This window comes from Ambystoma mexicanum, chromosome 8 (assembly GCF_040938575.1).
Source record: "Ambystoma mexicanum isolate Mex_15411 chromosome 8, UKY_AmexF1_1, whole genome shotgun sequence".
NCBI classification, from domain to species: Eukaryota; Metazoa; Chordata; class Amphibia; order Caudata; family Ambystomatidae; genus Ambystoma; species Ambystoma mexicanum.
Window position 1 is genome coordinate 673,751,750 of NC_090929.1, and position 12,609 is coordinate 673,764,358.

Here is a 12,609-nt window from a genome sequence, read left to right on the forward strand (position 1 = left end):
TAGTCAAGTACATGGTTTTAATTAAATAATTTATGGAAACAACTGTACAAAGGTATTTTCACCATAGTAAGCCAATCTCCGTTGATCAGGTAACCTGCCATCGGTCAAAATTACAAACAACAGTAGGAAAAAACACAAAGTTCTTAAACATTCGCAGAATTAACAAACGTAGAAGTGACATCTTCATAGAAAAAGGTAGCAGTAACTGGTCTGGGGAGGCAAACAATCAAACTCTCAAGTAGCTAGTAGAAGCAATGATGCACTTGCAAAGGTGGCAACTCTATTTCCAGTCTTGTCCCCATACTACTGGCACTGCTCCTCATTGGTTTTTGATGGCATGATTTGTGCTGGACAAAGTCAAGTTCCAGTGAGAGTGTGCGATTAACTCTGGTTGTGTCACATGGAGGGAGGCCCTTCCTTGGGACCACACCATTTCTTCACTGAAAGCAGCAATGGGTTTTATGGCACTGTTGATCTGGTTCAAGACTTGGGCATTGCACCAGTGCTTGAGTTGGCTCTGTGTACTGCCGGATGGCTGCCCGCACCTAGCTGTGCTGCGAGTCAAGTGTGATTTGGAGATAGTACGTTTAAATGACAATGCAGCGCTTGTTAGCACTGAGAATGATATGGCACAAGAAAGTATAATTTAATGAGACTGGAGGGACAGTTTAATTAGAGAGCAATGGCGAGTGAAAGTAAAGGGCCAGGTAGAGAGGATCAATGGGCATAGAGATAAGTATGCCTGGATGAAGTCTTGACATGATAACATGCACACTGGATGGTCAGGATCCACAAGGGAAGGCAAGGATTCCATTGTGATTATAGTAAAATGCAGATGTGTATGCTAGGAACAGTAGCTTTCTTGTGCTGTATTTGAAACCATTTTTCCCTTGGCTCCATCAATATGGAAGGATTTTGCAGACCCTGGGCAGACGTTGGGCCTGAAGCATCACCTCCGACCCTCAGGTCACAGATCAATGTAATAATGTATACATAACATTTGTTTGCAGAACCTCAGATCATGTGGGCCTACCAGATTCTGCTCTAAGGTAAACTTGGTCATTCACAGGTCGTACATCGAAGAAGCAGGAAGAAGGCGATAGAGAGAAGAAAGAACAAGGGAAAGGAATCATGTATTGCAAATCAAAAAATTATGCAATTTGGATGCCCACCAAATGTTTTTGAGAGAAGTGTTGTGACTTTATAATAACATATTAATGCTCTGATTCTGGTTAAATGGTGGCACGGCTAGACCAACCGTGTCCCCCGATCATGAATAAAAAAGCTTTAAGGGTTTGGCGCAAGTACATGGTTTCCTGAAAAATTAATTTCCAGCATTATAAAATATTCCTTTGACATAAACATTAACAGGGTTTAGGAGAGGGATAAGGGGAGGTCACCATTTCGCTTTCCACATTCTTTTGGTATCCAGTGATATAATCGCTGGAAATAACAATGGGGGTGACTCGATATTTTTTTTAAGGCACTATGCAAAACTTTCCCGAAATGTAGTAGGACTTGAGTTTGTTTATATCATTGCACCAGTTCTAAAATATGTTGAGAAGGGTGTTTAGTGCCGTAAAGAAAATATCAAGTCACACTTGATGTTATTTCCAGCGACTTATATCACATACAACCTTTCTTTTCTGTCGCTGACAATGTTGTCAACTCTGTTCGTACATCCTACCCACCCCAATTGTCTAGGAACATGAACACAAAACAATACATGTTTGGTCTGTGCGCTCTCCTCCACCTCCATCTTCCGAGATGACACTGCTTTTGCCCCTTCACATTATTATATATTTTTTCGGCATTATCAAATATCACAGTTCACATGGTGTACAAAAAATATTGATCATAATAATAAATACATTTCTTATTCCAGTAAACAACAGAACCATTAAAGTTATTTACGAACACAGTCACCACGAGAAAAATATGTTGACTGGTAATGTAGTGCAGGGTCTACAGTGGAGGTCCTGGGAGTTTGTCTTGTGAGGGTAGGCGCACGTGGTGCAAAAGCTATCACAATTGCTGCCGGTTGTGGCAAGGTTGTTGGCTATGTCCCACTCACTTGAAACAATATTTGCACAGTAATGTCACTGAATCACTGTAAAAACAGCGTGCAAAAGTTGCAATAGTTTTACAGTTGGTTAGAGAGTTACTTACATATCCTGAGCTAACTTTTTGTAATTTGAGTGGAGAAATTACAATAAAGGAAAGAGATTTGATTGGTAGGACTGGGTCAGTGAAAATGGGAGATCTTTCCATATCAATCCACTAAGGCTGGCACGTTGCCACTTCCAGCAGAATGTGCTTGGCCGGCTTCTCTTCTGCCCATTCCCATCTCCATATACAGAGTGAACCTTGCATAAACAAGTGACTGCTGATTGCCATTAGGAACAAATCCCAGGATTTTTTGAGTGCTCTTGTACTACGGCTGCAGAAGACATCAATGAACAAGTGCGTGGCACACTACACATGTACAACCCTCGCCCATGTCATTCAGATACTGCAGGTACTATCTAGTACATCTGCACAGCTTTTGCAACCCTATAGTAAAACACCCTAGTATATGTGTTGAGCTTGTGAAACTTCAGTCTTCTCCCCAGGTGGAAAAAGGGACAACTGAATGTCTGGCAGAATGTTTAAAGTGCAGTACAAAACACTTACATATCAAACTAAGCTAGCCATGCACAAAATAGCTTGCTGCTTGTATAATGAATGGCAACATCAGGGATTTAATTTGAAGCAAAGGCAGCACTCCTGACAAAACAGGTTGTTTGGTGATTTGTGCTAGATGACATCCCCTGCCAGATGACACGCTGAGGCTAGGTTTCATCTATTAACTACCCTCTTCCTGAAGAAGGTCGCTCAATACTTGGCTTAATTAATGGCCACCTTTAGACGACCAAAACCTATGTCGGTGCTATCAAATAAGCAGAGTGTTATTTGATTTATTTTTTGTGAACACATATGTAGAGTGGATATAGGTGTGAGGAATTGGTTTAGTTAAACAAGTGTTGTTGGGTTCTTCAGTAACCCCTGAAGTGTTGAGATATATATTGATGAGTGTATTTTTGATTAATAGTATGAATGGTGGAACAGACTAGTGGATGTTAAATGATTATAAAGCAAGAGGTGCTGTATGAACCAACATTGTTTAATTGTGTTATATTCATGTAAATAAATATATTTTGTGATATTAGTAACGTTTAAAGTGTGTATGTAAGAGTCTCTCCAATCTCTTTTGCCATGGTCCATTGTATTACTGTTTCACCTTTTGATATCTGCAATTCAAATGATTCACTGTGGTACATGACACATTTCAATATCTGCAACAACCATTATTTACTGGGGTCCCAACATTTTGAATCTTGCCTTAAGCCAAGCATGATCTAAAAATGCAAAAGGGAGCAATGTCTCCAAACAGGACTCTGTAACCTATTATTATTATTAAGTCACATAATTTTCACTGTGTAAAATAGTAGCATAGAACTTTTTTTTGTAAACTGAATTTCCTAGCTGCATTGTTCTTCACACTCAAGCCCGTTCCACAATACATTTAAAGAACTGTTTTACTTGCTAGATGGGAAAAATTAAGTATCACAGTTGAAGAACATCCCTAGACAGAAAAGAATGACTTTGCATCCACAGATAATGTAATTAAAGGAATTGAGAGATGAAGGGAACATTATAAACATAGGTTTAGAGAAACTGCTCATGGAAGTGTTTCCAAATATAGCTAGATGGCACAAGGCCCCTAGGCAAATCTGCTTCACACTCCCATTCAAGGGATACTGCTTAATTTGATACTGAAATTACAGTCTGAATGTCAGGTTACAATATGTTTATTATATCTGATGGTAGTTATTAATCACTAGGCCAAAATGAGCAATTCCTAAATCTATAGTCCAATGTGATTTTCATTTTTTGTTTTGGGCTTTACAAGAAAATGCACAGTGCTCTTACAATGTTGTTTTATAAATAATAAAATCAACAACTAAGACACAAAAATATCCCAGTGTGAACTGTGACCCTGCTTTTGTATTTACTTAAAAATATAAAGAGACACTGTGGGTCAAATGAAGAATTTAGTGGACTTACCTCCTTTGTAGCTATTAAAGTACTGCAGGGCTGCCTTTTACTGTTGGGGAACTTCAACCAATGTGGGTAATAAACAGTCAGTTAAACGGAGCGCAAAACATAGCCCCTAACAACAGCAGTACCCTCCCATCCTTGCTGCTAACAAAAGGAGGTACATCTTCTTTTCTGTGTTTTCTATGATCATTTTATATTGTATTCATGTTTGTTTTCTTTTATTTTTTTGTTCAGAGATTCAGTGCGATTTCAGCCTTATTTTGGTCCATTTTAATATCTCCCCATTATTTATTTATGTCATTTAGTTATATTATTTCAACTGTCCATTCCTTTTGATTGAAGTATTGGTTACATCATGTTTTTGTGGTTGTTTTACCCCATAATGTGGATTCATTCAAAGCTTATGCAGCACGGTGGGAAGTACACCTTAGAATTAAGCCCCGCAGGCTATTTGGGGGCTTAACAGCCACTGCGACCTCAGGAATGTTTGTGCAGAGTGGCCTGTTGTTTCCATCCTTTACAATGCTTTATATCTTGGTGCGAGCAATAAATAAAAAATAACAAATACAAAGGCCACATTCTCCGAGGCCTAGCTGCAGAAAATGCCACAGAGGCAGGGAAGCCGCCGGAAACAAATCTTTCCGGAGGTTCTATCTCATCCATGCCATTATCGCCTAGATTTCCTGCAAGGAGCAGCATGGGAAATCTGCTCTGCGCAGGGATACCTGCGGACTCTGCCTGCTTGTTCCCACTCTTGTGAGTGTGCAGAGTCTGCAGGGAATTGCTGTGATGATGGCCAACACGTTTATTCATAACACCTAACAACATCGATCTCCATGATGCGCAGTAAGGCATGGAAACCTGGGGTATGAACACGTTTATTCATAACACCTAACAACATCGATCTCCATGATGCGCAGTAAGGCATGGAAACCTGGGGTATGCTGGGTTTTAAGTGCCTAACCACACATCATGCATTGAATGTTTAAAATCCCTTGAAAAGAGCTGCGCCACACAAGCAGTCAAGCTTGTTCTGGCATATTCTGGGAGAAAGGAAGTGTATTTCTTTCCTCAAGATGCAAGGCACATAACTGATATGTTTGTATAAAAGTTAGATTTATATTGAAGTGCATTTGTATGCTTATTATTTAACTATTTATCTACTTTTTTTTAGTTCATTAACTATTCTATTTATTTTTTTAATGAAATTAGCTACTTACATTTCTCAAGTCAAACTATTTCATTTCTATTTTATTTTTAACCAATTTGGGTACATAGGTATCTGTATCTTTTAGCATAAGGAACTAGTATACAACCCTGGGTACAAACAAGAAATCCAAAACAAATGAAGGCAGTTTGAGACACCTTCTCAAGCAGGTCCTTTGTAGGGTTCTCCATGCTTATGCTCTTGGGGAATGTATGTCTGAATTTCTGGAAGATTGCCAAATGGTACTTGATGCTGTTTTCAGCAAACATGATGGAATTGTGGTCATGATGGTGCAACCGAACGCCACAAGGAAGTCATTTCTGCAGAGCCTGGTCGAGACCCGAGTCCATTCGTGCAAGCAGCATGGCTATGCTGGAGTAAATAGAAACTGGGACAAGGGAGCAGCAATTCATGTTGGGATGGCAAGACAGATGTTCCCCATGAGAGGAGCAACAGAGGGCTACCTAGAGCAGATGTAGCTATTTCTGGTTCATATTTTAACCTCAGCATGCAGACACTGCATCATCGAGGTACCATTTGAGGAAGTCAAGGACTCAAGATAAGTACCTTCTCAAAATTGTAAATCTTCTCGTTCCTGCAAAAGACCTTGCACTAGTTTCTCTCAATCAACAATTAAGTTGGTTGTAAATCCTATGCAAGATTGTGGCACTGTTCTGCACCCTGCGCCTGGAGGTAGGATCACTGCCTTTGCTATTTAGAAAAACGCTCCACTGATTTCCTGCTTGTGACACTTATTCCTCTGACTTTTGTTCTACCTCTGTCTTTAGTGTCGTAAGGCTGAGAAATTCTTTCTGAACATCTGTCCACCTAAATACGTTATGCATCCAAACTGTAACTCTACAGATTGGTATCATCCTTGCTCTGCAGAACAATCTCTTGTCCATCGCCTGGGACGTCTGAAGAGTATTCGAATCATAGATCCATGCTCAGAAGAGGTTCTAAACTATCTAAAGACTGACGTTGTAAGCCTACCATCAAAAGTAAGGCAGTGACATCTTCTGACCCAAACCTCCATTCTCCTCTGTCTCTTTACCATGTGTGACGGATGCAAGGGAAAAACAAAGCAGCATTTGGTGGTTATTCCTGAGATAAGGTTATTGATTTTACTGACCAGAAATATAGACATAGTTGACGAATTCAGAATCATCCACATTTTGCTAAGTATTCTTTTCCTCATCTTTAGATTCAGGGGAAATATCATTTTTGGGCAACTCAGAAGGAGCTCATTCAACACAGGGATAGTAGTTTGATGAGTGAAGCGGACAGTGTGCTTGGAGAACTAGCACTGTGTAAGGCTGGCGTTCTGGGCAAGGTCTCTATTGCAAGTATAGTTTCATTAAGGTGGTGGGAAGAGATGCGCAAACATTTCCAACACGTGACAAACCACAAACATCTATTAACAAGATATTGCCAAAAAATGATCTGTCGTTTCTCTACACAGTAGATGGGCTTTGTTACAAGCGAAGGCTACAATGCTGACATTCATGCTAGTCCTTTCTCTGGTGCAACAAAAGACGGGGTAGTGGGTTTAGATTCTTGGAAATTAGCACCTAGGTTGTGTGCCTGAGCTAATTACAAGGCTCTGAATGCTGACCTTACCTGCTGGAATGAGCTTGTAGTGCTCTGGTGGTCAGAAGGGTCAAAATGGACATCCTTCTTTATGGCACGCTCTGTTTCAAAACCTGGGAATTATGGATGAGAAGTTTAATTAACCAGTTATTGTACTCTTAGGTTTCAGTTTATTTACAAATTACGGAACAATCAGCCTCTTTTTCTCACTCAACAGACTGACAGATTTAGGAATTGAAGCCGAAACAAAGCCCTCGGTGCATAAGCCGCAGTGATAGAGGGAGAAGCCTGTTTAAGAGGATATATCTCTAATTTGCAGAGGCGTCTCTTATGCTTACTTTTTTGCAAGAGTAGAAGTGTTCCCAAAGTAGTTTGCAATAGCAGAAAAATGTACAAGGAATAATGGAAAGAAAAAGTAAAAAAGTAAGATGTGCCATTTAAACTACTAATTCCCATTTGTTATATATAGTATTTTAACTCATCACACCTCTAATAAACTCTTCTAAACATCAACCAATTTGGTATTCAGATTATTTTATTAAGAATTCTTAAGTCTAACGTTTTGTTTTATTATGAATAAATGTGTTGGGGTGAAAGAAAAATGTACTCCAAATTCCCATTCCCTTTCCTCCATACTCTTGAGATGTTATCCCCAGGAAGGGTATGGGACAAGAGCATGCACACCGGCCACTCTATCGCCCTCGCACATGCTCTGTGCTTTCAGTATTTATTTTCCTTCAAATGGACCTAAGCCCTGAGTGGTGGTTGTGCTTAGGCCTTTTAATTTCTTTTCTTTTTCTTTAGGACTTCCTTATGCTTTAGAAATTGGGCCACATTACAAGTTTGACAGTGTGGTAAAATAGTGGTGGCAATTCCTTTACGGGCACTTTTTTTTTGCGTTAATGGAATTACCACCATTTTTCCTGCATCGCCGAATCATAATTTTGGATGGATTTGCCACCTGTGGAATAACCATGTTGTGAATCTGCCAAAAATCCCTATGGACTCCTATGAATTTAAAAAATTGGGAATTACCACCACTTGTAATCCTGTGGTAACGCCACGGGACCAAGTGTCGGTAACTGTAATCCATTTTGGCAGTAATTTTCTAAGTATTTATAAAATGCCCTGTATAAATCGGTCCTTTTCCTTTCTTCCGGACCTCATAGCACTGGAAAATCTGCACTGGCAAGCCACCTCGGGCCTTCGGGAGGCCTTCTCTGAGCCCTTCCCTTGATGAATAGCAGTTTATATGATTCTGCAGTGAGGCGCCCCCTGGGCCTAAGCTTGTTACGGTGATTGAATAGTCTGGTTGCTGAAAAGACACAAGATTAAGGACACCCCCTACATTCTGAGATCTCATCCTGAATATTGTTAGAGGGCACAATTGAGCTCTGGATAGTCGCAGTACTCAGCTTACAGGTCCCACTGGCCCATAAGGATGTGTGTGCAGGTGAACATTATGAATATTTCTTATCTAGTATTGCTATTCTCCTCCAGTGAGGGGCTCTGCCTGGTTTATCCCCTACCAATCCTTCCTCTACCATTGGCATGTTTCTTCCCTCCCTACTTTGAAACCATCAGTGCCAGTCTTTAGTCAACCAATTGTGGCAGGCCATATTCCACATGCTAAAGCTATGAGCCCTCATAGAGGTCAGGAGTGATCTCTGATTTCCAGGTTTCAACCGTCTTGACATCTCCTGGGATGAGGAATTTCTTTAAAGACATTGGGCTTCATTACAAGTTTGCCGGCCCGGAAACAAGGGTGCCGGTAAGCACCCTTGTTTCCGGACCGGAAAACTACAAGTCTGCCTGCCGGGACCGCTGTCCCTGCTAGGTCTGACCCTGCCAGGCACAGCGGCCACGGCAGGGAGACTTGTCACGGGAGCACTGTGAATGCAAATCGGTCTTTGAGTTGGGAGTCAGTGTTAATTTCAGAAGCTTTGGCCTAGGGTAGACCCTTCCTCTCACCTTCTCCCTCCTCTAACCCATCTGTGGCCTCAGCATAAGAAAAAGCTTTAGATTGATGTGGAGAGAAGGTCTAACTTAACAGTGCACTAACACCTCTAGCAGGCTACTACCTATGTGATTTTAGCATCATTAATGTTAATCTTCAGACATGGATTATGGATTTCACCCAAGACCTGCCCCCTCGGATGCAAGAGCAGTTTCCTGTCAGGTATATTGTAGGCAGCCAAGTTGCCCACAACAGGCAACATTTGAAAGCTGGGAACAGCAGGTAGTGTTAGAAGTCCCTCTCTGGTGGCCCGGTGACAAGTCCTGCCTATACAGCAAAGGTCAGTGAGAACCGATGCTGGTATGCAGCAACCAGCAGCTATGCATCTTAGGGAACGTGTTAGACAGCTCTAGTCGTTCCTACACTCCTGATACCTTCCAGTTGCTATTGGCCCAAATGCAATTCAGGCGATCTCCTTGTTCCAATGTTTGGGCAGAGTTCTTCCCAGCACTTTGATTCTTGTTTGTATTGCTGTTTCTCTCCTGATATTCTTCAGTGTTCTGCTGCTTTCTTCCTGCTTTACTCCTTGCCTTGATCTTCTCCTTCTCCTGGCTCCATCTGTAAAACGCTCCTGTGTCCTCTAATATATCCTCATTTTCCCTACCCTCCTGCTGCATGTCGTCCAGTGAGTCCTGCAATAATTTATACTGCAGCATGCCCACCTGTGGACATCTGCCTTGCTGTCAGCAATACAGATCTATGTGATTTCTTTTATAGAAAACAAATCCTGTGGTGAAAATACAGAATGTATTTATTTTTTTCAGCACATTTCAATGCACTTATATGCGGGGGGAGGGGTGGACCCCAAGAAGCCTTCACCCTTATACTCCCCTTACAATATTTATCTCCCTAACTCCTCCCCACATATAAATGCGTTGAAATGCGCAGTTCGAAATACAGCATTTGTGGGCGCAGGATTTTTGACCGTGAAATAATGGGGTGATACCAGCAATACTACACTCTAAGTGACCTGCATTGGAGAACTTTCACCATCTTCAAGCCACCCAAGAGTTATTTCCCCATTTGGAGTTTTACCTTTGACGAGGGATTATTCCTTAGTAGTCACCATGTTCTCCTTTATTTTCCACTAATTGAAGGGTAGCACATGGCAGCTGAAAGGGGTCGGCCTTACCTCCACACTTCTCGACATTCACAGAGGAGTAAGGTAAGGTCACCTTCTGACAGGTAGAGGCATCTGCCTCAGGTTAGGCACCCGTTATCAAGCCTGATAGCATGGCATCAAACCTATACAGCAAGAAGAGGTTACGGTGAAGGAGCACTCCATGGAGGGTCTAACTCTTTCACCCCTCAAATGATGAAGGACGTTCACAGGAGAACACCAAAACCAGAGTGGTTAAAACTATCCTGGCTATTGCTAAACTTGCTCAGAAACATTTTACTTCTTCCTACAAGTGTGACCCGGTCAAAAGCTTTCAAGGAATTTAGCGGGTTCCATAACCATTCCTAAGACTGTGACAGGTGGGATTCTTCTTCTCTGGCTTCTCCTAGAAAATGCCAGAGGCCATCAAAATAATTGTTTGGAACATCACCTTTCACTGCAGGGAATCTGTAGAACTGATAGCTTCCAGACTCAGTGCCATGCCTCTGCAGTAAGTGGCTGAATCTCCCTCTTGTTATGCCCTGGTCCCAGGCACGAGTCAACCCTTGCGCTCTAACTGCAGTCGGAAGTAGCTACAGGCTCCCCGTTTCTCTATCCTGCCCCAACAACTTTCATTTAACATGTGCAAAGAAATTAGCATCTAATCCACCTTCTTTACAGTTCTGAAGAAATACAGGGAAGGGTGGGTGACATTTCTGGCTCTCCAAAATGTTAAAACCACTCTTCCTCCAGAGAGAATCAAGATGGTTGCACCAGCACAGATTCTAACAGTGCTTAAAGAAGATGATTTGCTGTGTGATCTTCTGGATAGATCTTCAGGATGTGTACCTACACATCCGACAGTTCAGCACCTACGGTTTGCGATGTGAACCAAACGTACCAGTTCAGTCCTGCCTGTCATTTCAGTTATGCCCTCAGAGTCTTTTCCAAGGTGATTGCATTGCTGATAGCTTTTCAAAGACAGCTGCAGATTCATATTTACTCGTATTTGAAAGACTGGCTCTTTCAAGCTTGGAATCAGGAAAGGGCTTTTTGGTATCTACATTCCACACTGGCTTTAGTTCATGCACTGGGTCTTTCAGTCAGTAGGAAGACACGGGCCTCAACAGGCAGGCTGCCGCCAGTCTTGTGCATTTTTCCAGTGCCTGTCTTCACGGAAACACCGGGGATTACGACCCCGGATTTCCTGGAAGACAGGCGGTGAAAAAAATGTTAATCCCCAGTTCCATTTGAGTCCGATAGGACTCAATGGTGATGACGACGCACCAGCCCTGTTGATAACGGTGCTGGTGCTTCCCGGAAAGTCTGCGGGCGGGTGCCATCGGCCCGCCAGGTTAGGCCTGTGGGGTGGGGCAGCAGCCGCCCGCAGACTCAGAGTGTGCCGGTCTGGTAACAACAGTGCTGGTAGGCTTACCGGCACTGTTGTTACCGGACCGGCGTGCTCGTAATGAGGCCCATTTTATTGTATCAGCCTGGCAGGCAGGTGGGTAGATATTTACCACCATTCTAAAGGATCAAGGACATGCATTCAGATGTACAACAACCTCCAAATTCCGGATCTGCTTTTTCAGAGTATTCTGAGGCTTATAACTACGTGTGTTCTGGTGGTTCTTCATTTGAGGCTACACATGAGAGAGAAAGAGCTGCATTTGGTGACACCGGGGTCTCAAGAGTATATTGCACAGTGACCGCTTGTGTCTTTTTATTGGGTGAAACAATTATCACTTCTTAAAAAATACTGACTAAAAAATATTCATAAGTACCACTCCGTGGGATAATAATGTTTTCTGTTATTTCAGCGCTCTGAGAACTATGGGTATGTAGCACTATATAAGAAATACATTATTATTATTATAAATAGCAATGTCAAATATTCATTAATTTTATACCACAAAGTCACATTAACCTACGATAAATGAAAAAATTAAATCAAACTGTGAGCTACACCCTAACTCATGCTCATTTAAATCACATTTTAGCATCTCTTAACAGAATCACTACATCTCAATAGGCCAATCTACTGGACTCTACCTTGGCATAAAGATTATTTTAAACCCATATTGGGTATTGAATGTTTCAAAGTTATTCATCTCCATCTTCTGATTTCATTACTTGTAGTAAGATTTTTCAGCTACCTCATTAAAAATGCCATGGAAATAATTGGAGATAAAGAACTGCGAGGGTCTAGGAGTTAGAGATGGACACAGAGGTGGTATGTTAATTGGCAAAGACTTTTATTAACAACCAAAATTGTGCCGTTGTAGGAAACCCTATCTATGCCTATTGCGAAGAGGGGTTTCCCTGCCACAACAAAATAAGCAAATTAAACTGTCTGTGTCAGAATGTCCAAAGTAAAGTTCGCTGTCCTGAGTCCAAATCCTAACCTATCACTCACAAGCTATACTCAAGAAAAGGTGAAAAGGGAAATGTGTCTCTGACTGCCAACCTGCACCCCGACTTTGTAGCTCAAAACTCAAAAGGTACGGAAAAGCAAACAAAAGTTCCACAAGACTCAATGGGTTGTCTCCCTTCCCCAGAGTCTTTCCAGCTTAATCCAACTTCATATCTGCTTCT

At 41.7% G+C, this 12,609-nt stretch overlaps 1 protein-coding gene across 3 annotated transcripts in view; it reads right to left on the minus strand.

Moving 5' to 3' along the window:
- The window catches only part of PSD (pleckstrin and Sec7 domain containing), a 1,402,592-nt gene continuing 1,389,983 nt past the window's right edge, over positions 1–12,609 (minus strand). For all 3 annotated transcript variants that reach the window (XM_069610471.1, XM_069610469.1, XM_069610470.1), the window contains exon 17: positions 1–12,609. This exon is cut by the window's right edge and continues 17,815 nt beyond it. The gene's annotated coding sequence lies outside the window, so the exon portion shown is untranslated.